This window comes from Rhagoletis zephyria, unplaced genomic scaffold (genome assembly GCF_001687245.7).
Source record: "Rhagoletis zephyria isolate East Lansing unplaced genomic scaffold, Rhagoletis_zephyria_1.1 Rzeph_scaffold_00186, whole genome shotgun sequence".
In the NCBI taxonomy this organism is placed as follows: Eukaryota; Metazoa; Arthropoda; class Insecta; order Diptera; family Tephritidae; genus Rhagoletis; species Rhagoletis zephyria.
Genome location: NW_016157270.1, coordinates 308,583 through 321,839, shown reverse-complemented (window position 1 = coordinate 321,839; position 13,257 = coordinate 308,583). Strand labels below are relative to the sequence as shown.

At 34.6% G+C, this 13,257-nt stretch overlaps 1 protein-coding gene and 4 non-coding genes across 5 annotated transcripts in view; 1 reads left to right on the top strand and 4 right to left on the bottom strand.

The window, feature by feature from the left end:
* tkv (serine/threonine receptor kinase thickveins) overlaps positions 1-13,257 on the top strand; it is a 282,020-nt gene that overhangs the window by 29,298 nt on the left and 239,465 nt on the right. The gene's annotated exons all lie outside the window — the stretch shown is intronic.
* On the bottom strand, positions 2,025-2,095 carry TRNAG-GCC (transfer RNA glycine (anticodon GCC)). Its single transcript has one exon. It is a non-coding gene; the product is annotated as a tRNA-Gly (tRNA).
* Positions 4,175-4,245, bottom strand: TRNAG-GCC (transfer RNA glycine (anticodon GCC)). Its single transcript has one exon. It is a non-coding gene; the product is annotated as a tRNA-Gly (tRNA).
* On the bottom strand, positions 8,811-8,881 carry TRNAG-GCC (transfer RNA glycine (anticodon GCC)). The gene has a single exon. It is a non-coding gene; the product is annotated as a tRNA-Gly (tRNA).
* On the bottom strand, positions 10,261-10,331 carry TRNAG-GCC (transfer RNA glycine (anticodon GCC)). The gene has a single exon. It is a non-coding gene; the product is annotated as a tRNA-Gly (tRNA).

The following is a 13,257-nucleotide window of genomic DNA, read 5'->3' as shown; positions in this document are numbered from 1 at the left end:
TGCAAGCAAAATGTTGTTTGCTTACGTTTTGTATAAACATACATATGTACATACATACATATAGCAGCAGTTAATTTCATTTAAAGAAATGGCGTGTCGTCCACTTCCGCTGTAGCATGGCATATATTTAGGCGCAATATTAAAGTTCTTCTGGCGGGGAAACTTCTCGAGTCTTCTAATTGTATCTCCTTGATATGATGCCTACAACGAGGTTCATATCTAGACTAGGTTAATATCTAGAATTTGCCATAAATAGCTTTGCTCTGGTTTTACGTTCTTTGGCAAATTACGCTCTGTTAGCCATAAATTTTACTAATTTTTGACCGACTTTGAATCAAGACCCCTGGACCATATAGGGAATTCATTTATATTTTAAATTGCATTGTCATCGTGATTGGAACTATGCTGAAAATTTCAAGTCTCTAACTTGTCGGGAAGTTAGTTTAAAATCGATTGGAAATTTCCACGATTTGCGCGGGATGACCAAGTTAAATAAAAGCTTATATTTATTTATTAGCTTTATTTTTATATTTATACTCTATCGATAACAAAATCAATAGTAACATCCATCAAAATATCGATAGCAAAACCGAAAAAATATCTATCAAAATCGATAAAAATATCGATAACAAACTCGATAAAAATATCGATAGCAAAATCGCTAACAAGAACGATAAAAATATCGATGAGAAAATCGATAAAAATATCAATAACAAAATCGATAAAAATATCGGCAAAATATCGAAAATAAAAACGATCAAAATATCGATAACAAATTCGGTAAAAAATATCGATAACAATATCGATAGAAAATATCGATAACATAACCGATAACAAATTAGATAAACATATCGATAACAAATTTGATAAAAAATATCGATAACAAAATCGATCAAAATATCGATAATAAAACCGAACCACAATGGCATAAAAAGAGGGTCGTCGGCATAAAAAATGGTCTGCTGTAACCTCAAAAGGATGACAAACTCTCGGAGGTCGCCCGGTATCCGAATCACTCTTTTTTCAGTTTATTTTATTGCATATTTACATAGATTTTTAATAAAAATGTACCTAAAACAATAATCTTACCTCTTCTCTTTGTAGGTAAGTTCAAAGGCTTCTTCAAGTACATACATATTTACCACGTAAGTTTCTTTAAATTAATGCCAGTATTGATTTCGAAATAATTTAAATTAACATTTCAAGAATTTTAAAATTCTAGTATACCAACTTAATTTTATACCTCCGTTATCGAAAAGTGGATTGCATATATTCACATACGTACACGCCGTCTGCGATTAAAAATGGCTTTACTAATAATAATATTTTATAAAAAAAAAAAAAATTTACCGAAAAGAAGATAACTTTTGATCGGCTTAAGGTTATAAAAATCAGAACTTAAACGAGTTCCAAATTTTTGCGTTATAAATATGTATTTAAAATTTTTACAGCCATGACATTTCCTTTGCCATAAATAAAGAAATTAACATGAAATACAAAATGTGACTCTTGTTGTTGTTGTTGTCGTTGCTCGCTAAGCGGATTTCACGTCTACTGGCATCAAATAAAAATGTTGGGGCGGATTTCGTTAAACCTCATTTTTAATGCCGCATTTTATTACTTTATTTAAATTTTGTTCATCTGAAAGCGACCATTTGATGCTTGAAATGTGTTTTTGCATAAATAAGCATTTAAAAGTCAAACTTTATTGCTTCTTCCTTTGTATTGGATAATCGTCGTATTCAATGCTTTTGCGACCTGTTGTCACTATTTTTAGCATTTGAATAGGTATAGGCAAGTGATTTGGTAAAGCTAAATTATTTATGAATGAATTTGTTAGTAAAAAAAATTTGTTTATATGTAGATCGCTTAAATAAAAGCAGCCTAAAAGAGGAATTTGGGCAAACTAACAAAACACCTAGTAAATATGGTCGCAAATTACGAATTCCTCTATGAATAGCATATACGAAGATATGATATTCGTTAAGTTATATTTGGCGATTTATAAAAAAAAAAAATGCATATGCATCGGCCGGGAATCGAACCCGGGCCGCCCGCGTGGCAGGCGAGCATTCTACCACTGAACCACCGATGCCTGTTGGGAATATTGGATACTTTTATTATAAAATTCAAATCTAAATCGATAAATGAAAAGTAAAATGATCTTAGTTTATCAAATAAAAATAAAGCACAAACAAAAATCATACGAATATGACTAATCAAGAACGAGAAATTCCGCCATGATGGTGTTTCAATGTAAAAATAACTATAAAAAATTACTTGAAAACTTTATATGAAATTTGGTTTTTAACGCAAAAATAAGTTTGAAGAATTCATACTTATGTCTGATTGCCGACCTTCAGCCACCTTAATCTTAACTTTTTTATTTGAAACTACTCCATTTTCTACACCGCGAGCGATTGCGGACTCAACGCATGTGTAATTCTTGTCGAAAGATTGAGCACTGCTCCGGTCGTAAAGCTCCTACACTTCGATATAACCACAGAAATTGCGATGAGAACAATGTCTCCCGAAAACCCTTAAAGCCTTTTCATCTTCTGCGTCATATAAACAGTTTATTTTTCGTCGAGAGAGAGCATCTGCTTTCCAATTGCCTACAGAGCGCAAAGTAGGTTGATCTCCAAGTTGAGATTATTGGTTGTGCTAATGATGGATCCTTGGTGGACAAAGCCCTTCACTACTCCAAAGTCTTAACTGTTAATAGTGACGTGTTCCCCAATATACGAAAAGTCTTTGTGTGTTGCCACGAAGTAGTTTTTCTTGTCCTGTTCTGTTAGTCCCTTCTCTAAGCTGTAAAATGCTGCGCTGACCATTCTATTGTTTAGGCCGACTATGTCAATATCCTTTACATAAGTCAGTAGCATCGGGCTTTTGGTATATATGGTACCACTGTGTTTCAGAGTGGCAGCTCTTATTACACTTTCTGGCATCAATTTGGAAGGGACGGTAGGTTTCCCTTGCAGTGAAATATAGTCAATGATGGATTTGCCAGTTCTGAAGCACAGTGATAAGTTGCAATCAGTTAGTTCATGAAAGGCTTCAGTATTTTAGGCAGTATCGCCGTTTGGACCTCATGAGCAATATTTTGAGGGCTGGTTCCGCGAAAATAGCCAGATCGATCTTCTTGTGAATTGGACAAAGTACACTGAGATTACAACCTTTGGTTATACATTCTCACCTCGTAAGGGTCGATTAAAAGGAATGAAGTCCTTCAAAGGGCATTCAAAAGCACTGAAAAGAGTTCCCTTTATATACATATATCTCAAGTGTACTGTGTACCCCTGTTAGTGGATTTCCAGCTCCGATCTTTAAAAATTTGACTGCTGCTGATAGATTTTTCCATTTATCACACATTTTTATTTTGCAGAACTTATTTTTCCACTATATTCAATGCCATTTTCTGATGGTTTTGGCGGATCTATAGAATATAGTTGCTATGAAAAAATGGTTAAATAAATAATTGGAATAAAATATTGGGAATCTCCTGAAGAGAAACAGAGTTTTCGGATCAAAAAATATTGCTTTCCATGAATTCTGTACCATTTCTATAAAAATGTATATGTTTCCATATAAAATAAATGGAAAACTTTGAGCGCTTTGAGCGACCTCTAAATATTCTTTGATTACAAAATAAAAAATAGGTGTACATTTTCTCGGTATAGAACAATCCTAGGGGGTGAGAGCATAAAAATTCTGACTTAACTTTCTCCACATGCATTTTAGGACCACCCTCATATACACACATGGGCAAAATAATAGAAACGTGTTATTTTCACCAGGCTTTTTTTTTTTATAAAAGTGCAGCTTATTATCTAACAAAACCATATAAACTCATATTTCAAACTTTGTGCAAAAATTATAAAAATTCTGCAAAATTGCATCTAAATTCCCAACTTTTTAATTAGACTTTTTAGAATTGAGTATGCTGTATGTAAGGTGTAAGTTTTAAGGGACGAAAAAATTACGTTGATTTTCGGCAATTTTTTCACGCATCTTCTTCCAGACAAAGTATTTTCCATATTATATGGAAAAAATTTCGTAATATTTAGTCAGAAAAAAAACCAAAAATTTATACGTAATTATACTCAAATTTAATGGGCTATAAAACCGGATAATCAAAACAATCTGTTAAAAAAATATTAAAAAACATAATTGCATTGGCCGGGAATCGAACCCGGGCCGCCCGCGTGGCAGGCGAGCATTCTACCACTGAACCACCGATGCTGGATAAGACACTTGCGATCTATTTGCTTGTGATCGTATGCTCAACGGCTATTAAGGCTGCATTTATTTTATTTATAAAAGTAAAAAAAAAACTCATATCAAACCCGCCTAGTATGGATTTCCACCATAAGACAATTTTTGGGAATTTGTGGTTCTCTCTTTTTTTGCTGTATATTCCAAGTAGCTTTTGCAAAATTGCCTACAAAATAGATCTTGGAAGCATTTTGCGAAGAAGAAAACATCGAAATTTAAACCATTTTCAAAATAAAGAAGTTTTTATGTTAGAATTAAGCACGTGTGACAAATACCATATGGACTTAGTTAGTTTTGAAGCAACACTCTCGAAAACTACTAATGGTGGACCTAGGCTAGAATGGACTTAGGAAGTTTTGATTTACGCTTACGGTAAACTGAGAAAAAAATAACCCATTTCCTCTTTGCCTCAAACTAAAGTACATAGGATTTTGAGCCAAACGACCTTTTTTTAATCTAATTTATTTTTGGAGATTTTTTCGTTTGAACATGATTTTGTTTTGCACTTCACAGATGTTTTTTTCATAATTGAGAAAAATTGAAAAAAAGGGAAATTAATTCATTTATATGCTCCCTCTATCGGGTTTCGAACCCGCACCCTACGGAAGAGGCTAACGAATGGTTTCTAGCATTTCTTCGCACTCAGCCACAGACGCAACTTTTAGATGTGTTGTCAAATATTCAATTTGAATCAAGACCAATCAGACGATTGGTGCATTTGTACAGATTTGTACATTTTGACAGAGTGGTGTTGTTTGGAATTCTTTTTTTTTTTTATTGAGCTGAACTCATTCTCGATCAAAATTTCTAGACAATACCACTCTGTGATAAGTCAGTTGTTTGTTCAAAAAATAATTTTTCTGTTTAAAAATTTTAAATCGCTAATATGGAAAAACCAAAAATGACTGTTTGAAAAAATCATGTCATTTTTTTCTTAGTGTACATAGCTACATACGTACATATGTAGATTAATTTGCAATTCTTCGCATATATTTATGCGCTTGCGGAACATGAAAGTTGCATTAGCCGCAGCAAAACAAGTGTAAAAATATTTCCATTACCGTAACAAGTATTTACAATATTTATTACAACTAGCAAGTAAAAAAAGAGCGCTGCCCAGCTAGTTAAGTTTGACCAAGAAGAACGCTGAAAGAGTAAGCAAAAGTACAGCAGTGGATGCATATGGCTCCTCTGCACATTTGTAGGTATGTATGTATGTATGTATGTGCCTGCATGGGCATCGCAATAAATAAAATCAAAAGCTTATGTGCTCATGCGCAGCCGCAACTGAGAAAAAAAATTTAAACTAAATACTCCATAGCATACCTCAACACGATTGGCAACAAAAATAAAAGAAAAATATGTATGTACGAATGCGCGCAAGCGTGAACCTTACATTGATCATCAAAAGAAGCCGCCACCGCCACCGCTGCCGCCAACACAACCGCCGCATCAACGTTCTGGCCGCGCGAATACCAAAAACAATCCCTACAAAATCGCTGGGCTTAAGCTGTTCTTCTGAACTCGTTAAGCGGCCAAGCTTGGTTTAAGGTTGCGCGCACAAGCCGAGGCTCACACGTATGCGCACTGAGATGCAGTAATTGTGTGTGACACCGATGCAAAAGGTGTGTACTACAGAAACAGCAACAACAACAATGTGTGCTCCTATGGAGAGCTGGTATTGTGTGGAGCTTATTTATTAAGAAGAAGAAGAAGAACGCTGGACTCCCTTTGCAGTTGGCTGGAGCTGCAACAGCTTAAGGAAATGTGAAGTTTGATTCAGTGCGAATTTGCTTGGCAATAAATTTGGTTATTTGATGTTGCAGTAAGTAACTTTGTTTAGCGGTTCCGACGTTGGAGAACTGAGACAGTTTGAGGATGGAAATGCAATAAACTTGAGAAGTAATGGTGCTAGCCAGAATGTCCACGATATGTCTTGTGTGCTGGGTAGGATATTAGAGAAGATCCAAATTTATCTAAGGGTAGAAAATTGCCAAAACATTCCGGAAGACCCCGAAACACTCACGTATGGTTCGGAAAATAATGAAAGAGTTCAGATAAGTTTCTATATTTTAAAGCAGACAATACCAGCTAATTTTGCTTTTTAAATTTTAGTTTTTTTTTTTAATGTAATATGTTAAGATTTGCTTTTTAAACTTTAGTTAAAAAGCTAAGTTAAGATTTGCATACCTTTGGACCTCAAAGTCCCGAAAGTCAAATATGGATGCTTTTTTAAAGGAAAAAATACTGAATACTAGAGTACAAAGAACCTCAAAATGTTGAGCAAAGAATTCCTAAAAAAAATCAGAAAGAGCCAGAAAGTCCTGAAAAGTTAAATACGATGAATTCTGAAAAGTACCCAAAAACACCTGTAAAATAAACTAGTAATTTTTAGCAAAAAAAAAACCGACTTCAACTCCCATATAAAAAAAATATATATATATATCTCATGATCCGCTGATCGGATCTTAACCAGATTAGTATGGGACCACCTCTGAGACACTACCTTTCCGATGCAAAAAGAATTATCGAAATCGGTTGACGTGGTCCAAAGTTATGCGGTAACATACATAAAAAAAATAAAAAAAAATATTCCGATGAACTGATAACCTCCTCCTTTTTTGGAAGTCGGTTAAAAAATGAATAATCCCGAAAAGTGCGGCAAAAATTTCAAAATATACCGGAAAATTTTCAAAAAGTAAAGTATGGAGGACATCCGAATGGTCCCGAAAAATCGCGAAAGATCCCTAAAAACAAAGCACTACCAAAAAAAAAATCTGAATGGTTTCGAAAAGTAAAATACAAGGAATCCTCAGGAAAAACCGAAAACTGCAATATAAAGCATCCAAAAAGGTCCCAAAATAACCCCTAAAATCCCCGAAAATTCCGGAATATTTTCATAATTAGAAAACCAAGTTGCGAAAAAATCATAACAGTCTCTAAACATCACTCGATTTCTCTGTTCAACCGCGAAATTTCCAACTAAAACTAAAATACGAAGAATCCAGGAAGATCTCTAGGAATAAAACTCGCATCATCTCTGTTTATAGAACACGAAAATTGTCGAAATATTCCGAAAAGTGAAATACGAAAATTCCCCAAAAACCCCCGAAAAGGTACCCAGTACGGAAAGAAATTAGTTTAAATATCGATGTTCCACCACAGCTAGTGGAAGATCTGACTTTCTCCCTTGGAACGAACTGTTACTTTAACATGGCGATGTCCTAGGCATCAGTCGATTGTCCGACTCTGCATTTGATTTCAACTACTTTAAAATTAGTTTGCTTTAAACAACTTCAAAGTCAGTATGTTTCTTCTGCAAATGTCTTTTTAACCAAATTATAATTACTTTATATTAAATGCTGAAATAGTTATTTGCCCAAAGTTAGATGATTTTTCAATATTGATTTATTTGAAAAGATATGTATCAAAAGTGTAAGCATTTGGTTTATCTCAATGAGTCTGCTAGGTGGTGCATATAGTACATCAATTTGAAGTCAGTTGCTACACGAGTAGAAATAAATCAACTTTTCTGAGGTAATTGGTTGAGCTCTGCCGCACTGGGTAGTTATAAAATATCTGAAAGGTTCCGAAAATATCCCAAAAGGTAAAATTTAGACAAAAAAGAATTCGAAAAGTTACAAAAAAATTCTAAAAGTTCATCAATTAATTATTCACGAATTCCTTGAACATTTTCGGAAACCCCAGTTCTTTCTGGTCAAGAAGCAATTACATAATTATTTTATCCACGCACGAATATTACAAAAAAAAGGTTCTCCACAAAATAAAAGGCAAACTGGACACTTATTTCCGCCTTAATAAGGGGGCAAATCTTCATACATATATTTTTTGCTCCAAACAATTAAAGTCAGAATTTTTTATGTCACGGAGAAGATCGATCATTCAAATTTAAAAATCAAAAAAATCCGCAAACTTACTAAAAAATTTTAAAGGATCCTCAAAATCTCGAATCGCTTGAAAATTTTCGGCAAGCGAAAATTTTTCAGCTCAGGAAGCAATTAATTATTTTACCATGAAAAAATATTGGATACAAAAATTATGTGCTACTCCGCAATATATACGGCAAACTGGCAATTTATTTCCGCCTTAAAAAGGGCTTAAGTGTAGATATATCCTTTGCGCAAAAAATTTAAGTGCCGACTTTTTAGGTCATTGACTATTTACTGTCTCCGAAAGAAAGAAAAAAAACTTAAAACAAACAAAAAAAAAACGAAATAAAACAAGAACAAGTAATTATTTGCCAAAAAACCGACTTACAAAAATTTATATATATATATATATATTTCATGATGCAATTGGGACCACCTCTGAGACACTTCCTTTCCGATGCAAAAACAATTTTCGAAATCGGTTGACGTGGTCCAAAGTTATGCGGTAACATACATAAAAAAAAATATTCCGACGAACTGATAACCTCCTCCTTTTTTGGAAGTCGGTTAAAAAAAATAATCATAATAAACAAAAAAGAAAAAAATATATTTTCAATAAAAAAAAGTTGAAAAAAACTCCTCTGCATCGGCCGGGAATCGAACCCGGGCCGCCCGCGTGGCAGGCGAGCATTCTACCACTGAACCACCGATGCCCGTTATATTTGCATGACAAAATTGTTAACTTCAACTAATAAAGTGTGAATGAATTATTTAATTAGTAATTAAACGCGGCAGAAAAATTTTTTACATAATCCATTTTACTATTTTTCGCCAAATAAATACGCATTGGCTTTTCCCTCTCCAACTAATACAATCGCTTTAAAATATTACACCTGCTGGCCTTACACGCAATTGCCTGGTGGCCAGCTACATACATAAGTACCTCGCGGACGAACCACCTGCTGTGTTTGTCGTGTCGCCAAGAGTCCGTGGCGAGTCGAAGGCATTATCGCAACTTACGAATAAATAAATGGCATAAGGCGCTCAGTAGTCGACGGTTTGTGGCTACTGATTTTCTACTTAATTTCTTTTTAAATGGGAAATTAAGATAAGTGATAGTTATTAAAAGATTTGCTTTTCAGATTTAACTGTTATCGATTTTTGTTTGGCGTTCTTTTATGCATCGGCTTTCAAATGCCTCAACGCAAACACAACTACTGGGCATTTATTTTTTATGGCTGAACTTGCTTTGGAAATTCCTATTAGGACACGTAGTCTTCTGTTGCATACACAACATTTTTTGTTCGATTTTACAATCGATTAAGAAAAGCATCACTTAGAAGTACATAAATATAAAATATATTAAATGTGTACACATATAAAAAATACCACACATCTTAAATAAAAAAAACTCAGAGCGTGTAGTCCCTACGCGCGGAAGAAATGAAACTTAATAGAGGAAATGCCAGAAAGAAAGAAATGTGCGATATACATACACATGTACATATTTTCTAACACACAAAAAACATATTTTTTTTAACGACCTTTAATTTTTTTTTTTATAACCAACTGAAAAGTTTAATTATTATTTGTGGCTGAGAAAACATCCATATCTACAGTATTAACTAGTAGATTGTGGTAACTAAAGAAAGATATGAAACGTTTTATTTCAATATTTTTAATATTTCTGGAAAAACCCGCATCAATGGTAGCCGCTCCTTAGCATGTTGGGTCATTTCTACTATTAACCATTTCCTGTAAACATTTTTCTTTAAAAAATTTAGTCAGTTCATCAGATTTAGCCAGCGAAACGCTGACGTTGATCTCCTGCGAGAATTACAGGTAGATCATAACAGTCTACTTATCTTTATCTTCATCTTAATCATTTATCTTCTTCTTCATCTCCATCATCATCTTCATCTCCATCATCATCTTCATCTTCATCTTAATCATTTATCTTCTTCTTCTTCTTCATCTTCATCTTCATCTTCATCTTCATCTTCATCTTCATCTTCATCTTCATCGTCATCTTCATCTTCATCTTCATCTTCATCTTCATCAAAAAATTATATGTATAAAAAAAAACTATTTTTGCATCGGCCGGGAATCGAACCCGGGCCGCCCGCGTGGCAGGCGAGCATTCTACCACTGAACCACCGATGCTTGCGGTGAAAGTTCGACGATACGAATATGAAAACAAAGATACTAGTTGACGCAGAGATGATTGCGCTTGCTAGCCACTAATTTGCTTAAGAATACAACAATAAACATGAAAAACGATGGGTCAGAAATGTTATACTTTTTTTATATACTACCCATTGAAGAATGAGCTCGTCGCCAATTGACCGAAATTTCCATTTCCCAACGAGCCATGGATTAATGGAGTAGGTTAGTTGCCGGTTGAAGATAGGCCCATCTTTTTCATTCGTTTTCACTTGCATTTCGTTCGCGTTCTGAAGTCTCCAGCAAATAAAGTAGCTGATTTTATGACTTGCGACAAAAAAACATTAAATTGTGAAATAAGGACATCCAATTAAATGCGGTTTTAATGTGGTAGCCTGCTGTGTGGCAAAAGGTGTCGCTTTAATGTCTTTCTTAACCACTGGTTAGAGATTTTTTTTTGTGTTTGTGAATTCTCATTTTGAATGAAACTCCATTTATGGTGTGTGAATTTCATGCATATGGAAGAAAGCGTACATTATTAATCGCATAAAGTTTTCAAATTTATTAGTCGAAATACTAAAAACTGGGAAAAAGAACGCTATCAGTTGCTTTTCTTAGTACATAGTCAATCTTGGAAATCGAGCGATTAGTGTAGTGCGTAAGTACTAGGGTGGTTTACTCGGTGTTTTCAAACCGGTTTCAGCCGGTTTTTTGAAAATTTTTTGCTGATTTTTATTTTTTTTTTAATCCTATGACGTTTTCGAATACCGAGTAAACCGAATTTTTAAAATCGGAAAAAACCGGGGTTTCACCTAGTTTATTTATTATTTATTTTATAAATACCAGAAACTAAAAATTCGAAATAATTTATTGAAAGTGGAACTACATCAAACATTTAAAAAAATTTTATATCTGAATACAGCGAAATTTTTCACTGCAGAAAATTACTTAAAAAATAAAAGGAAAATCGAACCAATATCTTTCATTGTTTTTTTTTTTGTTTGTTGTAGCTGCTTGCTAATCTCTGTCTAAATCAGTGAATCGACTATATGTTGCCTTCATTCTCATATAACAGTAGGCTCATCAAAAGTTCTCATCCGTCTGGTGCGGGCGGAAGGGAGCGGTATGTATGCAAGATGAGCTGATGGGAATGGTTAGTGTCATCGGGGCATCTTATTCAAAATTGAACGCAACAGTTTAACCTGCTAAAATATCTAAAATGGAGTTGTGAGCTCTTCGACTGCAATGGATGGCGTTGGTTCCCGATGGTGGAATTCAAGGGGTTGACGAAGGTGCTAATTGATTCTCGATAAATGACCTGTCTATAATAGACTATATTTCCATGGTCGATCTGGTTTAGCGAATGGTTCATTCTCATTCCCAAGACAGTCAGCTCTACATGCTCGAGTTTCTCCCGACAAAGGGTTATCCGGTTTTTTTTTACTTTGAAAATGGGGAACAGATGTTCGGTGCTAAAACAAGACGACAGTTTCCATACCTACGCTCACTTTTCGTGCAAATGAAGATATAGGGCTAACCTAACCTAACCTAGTCAAAAATAAGCTGAATAGAAAGTAGGCTAACTTTTGACTTAAGTCCAAAAAATGGCTAAACTAAGTTAAGTTGAGTTGGCGAAACCAGCCCATGTCATCGCTTGGGATGCTATCATTATAATTATGTAACATTTATTAACTGGAACAGGAGAATCGATTTTCTTCAAAATTGCTACCACTTTTCGCAATAAAAAAACAATTTAATACAAGGAAGTGGAAATTCAAAAATCGGGCTCAACTGGTCTCTCTCAAATTACATAACCTTACATACATAAAAAAAATTATAATCAAATCGAGTTAAAAATAAAGGCTCCAGTGAATTATGGAACAGTAAATGCCAGTTTTGAGCAACATATTTTTATCGGCAGTTTTCGCTTTTGTGACTCACTGCCTACAGTTACCGGCTTCACTGATAACCAAAATGCTTTAAAAATGCAGAGCGTTGCATTCGAGTAGCCGCTTCATGCAACTGGCTTGATCACTGCGCTTAGCTGTGTTGCTCCACTGTCACGCTATCAAGCTTGAGACTCTGTCACCTTTTCCATCCCCATCTTCCCGCCTACATTAATTTTTTTTCATCGATTCTGATTCCTGTTTACAGTTTGTGTTTATGATGAGCCCACAGTGTATGTATGTATGTACTAAATGTGCCCTTAACCGTTCGCTGTTGTCTGTTGACGTTTTCATGTTTGTACGAGTATGTACTCGTATTTTGTGTTGTCTTTATCTTGAATGCCGGCAATAAAATTGTAATAAAATCGATTTTTATGCGTTGATATAAATGAAACATATAATTTATGGCGTACTTAGTTGAATGCGTCTTTAAGCGTTGCGTTGCCTTTTCTTCAATACGAGTAAATCTTTTTTTTTTCTTTGTTTTTTTCTCGCCTTTTTCGGTGTAGTTCAATGGGTCAATGCAGTTCATTTGCGGTGCGCGGTGTGATAACCGAAAAAATTGTATTTTAAAAGCGTCAAGTGTGCTGTGTGTTGAAATGTAAACGATTTTGTGTTTTTTTTTTGTTTTGTGCTTTTTTTGTTTTGTGTTTTTTTTTTGTTTTGTGTTTGGTGACGTTTCCAAACCCGAATCGCTGCTCGAAAATATTTCACTCATTCGCCACATTTCTTTGACGCACTCTCCTCAATCGCCTTCTTTCTTCAACTTCTTGTGCTTCGTTTTTTTTTGTTTTCTACGTCGCCGCGCATGCGCGTCTCAAAAGCGACGGAAGTCGAAATTCGACAGCATTTTAATTAAAAGTCACACAATTTTAACACTAACATAGCTTTCTTCTTTTTTTTTTTAATTAGTGCGGCCACACAGCAGTGACACACACACTCCTCGAGGAGAGATGGTTGCTGGCTGGCATAGCTGATGA